The sequence below is a fragment of the Amblyomma mixtum genome, chromosome 3, assembly GCF_055824585.1.
Source record: "Amblyomma mixtum isolate Tamu chromosome 3, ASM5582458v1, whole genome shotgun sequence".
Classification (NCBI taxonomy): domain Eukaryota; kingdom Metazoa; phylum Arthropoda; class Arachnida; order Ixodida; family Ixodidae; genus Amblyomma; species Amblyomma mixtum.
The window spans coordinates 165,723,500-165,728,930 of record NC_143014.1 but is presented as its reverse complement, the minus strand read 5'-3'; the positions used below and the strand labels follow the sequence as shown (position 1 = coordinate 165,728,930).

Genomic DNA, 5,431 nt, shown 5'->3' with positions numbered 1-5,431 from the left:
CGCGGATAGCAAATGCTTCTACTGTTGGTAGCATACCCTCAGATTTTTTTGCTCTGCGGGACGCGACGTTAATTACACTCATCTTACCATTCAAAGCGAGTATCCGGCTCATTAAAGTAGCGATTGAAAATAAAAGCGGATGCCACTTCCATTGTAGCGTTGCTTAGACGACAGACACCTTGCAATATATAGCCCACGTTAGAGTTATAACATTACCGACCATCATATTATAAAATGACTGAAGCTCCAAGCGGGGACAAAGAAATAGAGGACAGGACGCGTGCTTTTTTGGTCCCCGTCTGAACCACTTGTCTTTTAAAAATACGATGAACAACCAACTAGCCCAGCTTTCCGCCACTAACCGATGTTTCTTCGCCAGGCATGTCATTCTTGCAGGGTACATGCCACTGGCGAAATAAAAACAGCGAACTTCAGAGCTACGCTGGCAGTGACTACGCGAATAAAAGCAATTTGTCATGTGCTAGCATAATTTTCATGTTGCATAAAACAGGCATGAAGGAATCAATCTCTTTTGAAGGGAAGACCAAAATTATTCTTTCGAACAGTTCAATGGGGTAACTGCACTGAGAATTACAAGGGCCACTGCCACAAAAAAAATGTGGGTAATAAGTTTTAAATATCTTATATTTTTACTGTTCCATTTCAAAAGTCTGACAAGTGTACATGCACAGACAGTAAACTACAACGAAGAGTTACAAGCTGACAAAAGCAAAAAAACAATTTTTCTGCGTAAGGCGTGAGAGCAATCTGATTGCCGAAACCCACGTACTTTAACAGTAACGAATGTGCACATAAAGGCAGGCGCGTGCGAAAAATGAATCAGTTGTAAGTTGGCATTGCTTATAGGTTTCTTTGTCCTTTCCCTTGTCCTTTCCTCATGTTGTGCCATGCTTTGTTCGAACACTTGGGAAGCAGGGAGTCGAACCGGAATTTTTCCGGGTTCAGTGGCGGGTTCGGCTCGGCAGCGATCTTCCTTTGGTGTTGTAAGCGGTTGTAACCGGTTCTAACGTGTTCAAGTTGGTTCAGGACCAAAAACGTTTTGAACGTAGGTAGATTTTTTAATCAACGTTGCTTATTTTATTTTTCTTTGTGACGTTCATATCGAAAATAAAAAGTGAAAAAGTTTGTTCTATTCAAGATGTCACTTTACCTACTTTAGAGTCCACGGTAAAAAGTGTAGGGATTTACGAGAAGAGCCATGAAACTAAATGAAGTGAAAATAATGCAAATTCTGCTATGTATACGCTAGAATCCATCTGATGAGGGACATAAGACAAAAAATGGCTGAGGCTTAGCTAAGGTTAAGCCTAGTCAGATGCGAAGCATATTGATGGCTAGGCTTGGTTGGTAATACATGGCTTTCCTTGGTTGAATACTTGGTCATTTTAATACAACCACTAGAAGTGTAGCAAGGATTGCCGTGGCAGCTATATACGGGATATCGGTGAATTCAATGCAGAGTGTACAACCGCTGCCCCAGCACCGGCTACAACAGCATTCTTGGCACCCATGGAAAGTACATTGGAAACACCCTTAGTTATTCCACCACCGCCACCATTTCCTATAGACTGTATTGATGTACCCCCAGCAGCAGCAGGCAGCGCCTCTGATGTGAAGCCTCCACCGCCGCGGCCGACCGCGCGAGCCGGCAGCCCATCTCTCCTCTGCTGTGACGTCATGTTGTCACGTGGTGTCACGTGGTCACGCTAAAGGTCAATGGTAGCTCCACGGCCGCGCTCGACGGGCTGTAGTGTAGCTCTAGTAATATGCTTCGCATAAAAACTGGTGAATTTTGCATGTACGAAGTCCACTAGTCTCATCACTTTTGTAGACCCCGCTGCGCGAAGGAGGTTTCCCTCGAGGCTTGTGTCAATCAAGCATTTCTCTTACGCAGAGTATTCACGCGGGGGCTGTGAGGACCGCCGCATGCGCCTTCTACCTCACTGCACAATATTGAGGCCGGAAGCGGCCCTATATTGGCAGCTAGAGACAGGCACCTGTCCCTCGCCCCAAAACCGACATTCTAGTTACTCCATGGTCCAGTTGTTTAAGGGAATGCGCCAATGTGGAATAGATTTGTAATAAGAGAACAATTATGCATTAACATCCACCCAAGCGCAGGCGTGCGGCTACAAAGGAAAGCTTTACAGCTTCCACAAAAACTTCGTAGTTGACGAAAAATTCGTTCCGTCCTGTCCGGATAGGAGCAAGCTGGGCTGGAACGGAATCTGTTTGTTGTAAAACTAAGGAATGCACTTTTTTTCTTAGCTTCTCGAGTTTTCTAGATAACGATAAGATATGGTTTATTGTGAGCTCATGTCCCCATCCTTCACATGCCGGTTTATCTTGTTTTATAAGAATGAAATTGTGTGTGTGATGCGAAGGCAACATAAAGTTACAACGATCAAGCGTCCTTGATCACTACATCGTTTCCATACCTCGATGACCGGCTTTATTAGCTGTGGTTTGTAGTTCGCTTTATAATGCCATGAAGCCTGCCATTTCGCCCTCAGTTTACTTCGTACAAATTTTACACAATCTTTATGCGGTATAGTTACTTGCAGTATTTTTTCATTGCGGGCTGCTGCGGCTCATGTGTCGGCTTTTTCGTTGCCGAAAATTCATATGTGCGTAGGTACTCAGCAGAGCTTAATTTCATCTCCTTGCCTTTCGGCTGCTACTACATTTGCATATCTTCTATTCAGGGTTCTATTGCATTTCGGGAACGTAGTGCCTTCATTACACTGGGGGTGTCGGGGCATATGATACTGTTTTCAATGTTGTTCTTTATTATTTTTTATACCCACGGTAATTGCGTAACATTCAGCAGTGAAAACTGATGTGCACTGAGGCACCCCTATACTTTTATCCAATTTGTCTTGTACTACAGCCCTTCCAACGTAAAGCGCTGTTGTAGACCCATCTGCGTAAAAAGCTGCGTAATGCCCATATTTTTCATTTGGTGCTTGAGAACTCTTATAATATGTGTTTATATGGTGTTTGCTTTTTACCAAAGCGGGTTAATGTAAAGTCACATGCAGTGGGGAGGCTTTACCAAGGCGGCAGAGGGTGAAGTCTCCGGGTAATATTAGGCAGTTTCTAGTGCTCAAATTCTTAGCAGTTGTCCTCTAACTGGAATAACAAAGGCCTAATCGGTTGGGGCTTATTATTGAATAGTGTTTTCGAAGTACACTTTGTGACTGTGGGGTAACGGAGGTATTTCGGTAGGGACCTTAGTTTCTGTGTGTATGCGCATGTGAGTATTGTTCTTCTGTCTAGGGGTGGTTGATTTATTTCTACGCAAAGAATATTTATGGGGGATGTTCTGGTTATGCACTGGAACCAGTCGTGTTGAGTATGACGGCCTCACAGACCCATACACTATGTACCCATAATCCAAGCAAGAACGTACAGCGGAGCGATAAATGTGCAACAGGCATCTCCTATCAGGTCCCCAGTGTTTTGTGAGAGCACTTTGAGAACGTTAAAAGATCGCAAGGGCTTCGTTTTGTGGGTGTTTATGTGAGGCACGAATGTGAGCTTTTTTATAATAAATTACAGCTGAAAATTTGTGTTCGTGTTTTAGTGGTTGTGTGAATTCATTCAGATAAAGGATGGGATCAGTCTGCATTCGTCTTATAAGCGGGAAATAAACGGCCAACTATTTTTGTGTGGAAAACTTGAATTCATTTCTATCTTCTCATGTTCGTTGTTTGTTGTCAGCTGTAATTCCCTCTTGCATGTTGATACGCTGAACGATGTGCACGCAATAGGGAGGTGGTGGGCGTAGACTGAATACACAATGTATTTACGCATTGTTTTCGCTATAAGCTTAATTTTTACCATGATGAGTTATAGGCACACCATTATCTTCGAACGAAGGGTAGCACTAAGATGTCCTTGAAATGAGCGGTTAGGCAGAAAATCAGTCAACCGTTTCAGTATTCTGCCGCGGATGCCGAGATCTCCCAAGTCGCGTAGGATCCGGAACCTCCATGTGGTGTCGTAGTCTTTTTTCCAGATCAAAAAGGCCGCAAGGAAGTGTTGTCTGTGTTTAAATGCTTCTCTGACAGTATTTTCAAGGCGGATGAGATGAACAGGTGTAGAGCATACTTCTTAAAATTTACTCTGGTGGATGCCATGAAGTTCTCTGGTATAGAACAGACATCAACTTAATGTTTAGAACTCTTGAAATATTCAACGAGACAGCACTGAAGGGCTATGGGCGTGTAACTGCTATAGAGGAGGTTGGCGGTTTTCCAGGTTAAGACTGGCACCATATTGTCTTCGTTCCGAGGCTCGGAAGTTATCCTAATATCCATATTTTGCGAAAAAAGTTTCAAAAGTGCTTTTACAAAGGGTTCTCACAGATGAGCCAGTATTTCATAATATACGTATTTTGTAGAGGCCTGGCGCGGTCTGTTTATAGAACACAGTATTTACTTTTTTTTTAGTCTAAACTATTGAAAGCTTCGTTAGTGCTATCATTTGTAGAAAATTCTTGTTTTTCTATTGTATTTTCGTACTCTAAACACGACTGTGTGTAGTGTGAGGAACTGGAAACTGAGCGAAATGCTTCCCATGTTGTCTGCCTGTTCCTCTATACTTATTTGTGTAGCAGGGGTTGTTAGAAGAAGAAGCACCCATAATTTAGTTTATAAACCTTCTCCCACATTTTTTCGATTATGGACGACACAATTGTGCCGTGCATGATTGTGCACGACACGATTGTGCAAAGATTGTGCACGACACGACACATTGTGCCACGATGTTTTTCTGGACAGCGGCAGACACACCGCGCTTTAGCTCTCGCGTTTTAAAATTTTGAAGGTACTCCTGTGCTGGGTATCTAAAAAATATGCCTCTCGCTTTATTCTGCTGTTTTTCCGCTTCCTTGAATTCTCGTGTCCACCAGACTGTGGGTTTGTAGCATATGAGGTAAGGACTGAGTGGCAGCTAGGTGTGTGGCAGGAAGGATAAAAGTCGTCAACTTGTCATTTATTCTTCAAGGCAAAAATTATCCAAGAATATAGTGTGCACACTGGCGTTTTGTCTAAACAATTCCCAGTAAGCTAAATGCAGCTTTCGACGCCACGGTTTAGTGAGGATGACAGCCGGTGATATTGAGAAACTGATTAAGACAGGCAGGTTATATCTTCCATATGCCATGTCTCGGACGTTCCTTTTAAAATTGCTGAAACGAGACGATCAACTAAACGACTAATCTATACAGTTCATTCTCCCCGAGCTTGGAGAGCAGTATATAGGTTTAGTAGAGTTTAGCAAACAAACCTTATTACACTGAATAAAATCCGGTGTAATTTCACCTCTGGTATCTGTTTTCGCACTTCCCCCAAACGAAGAACGTGCGTTAACATCTACATTTACCAAAGCGGTTCTTTGAGCAGCT

At 43.0% G+C, this 5,431-nt stretch overlaps 1 protein-coding gene across 3 annotated transcripts in view; it reads left to right on the top strand.

Moving 5' to 3' along the window:
* The window catches only part of LOC149352608 (complement receptor type 2-like), a 353,632-nt gene that overhangs the window by 74,773 nt on the left and 273,428 nt on the right, over positions 1 to 5,431 (top strand). The gene's annotated exons all lie outside the window — the stretch shown is intronic.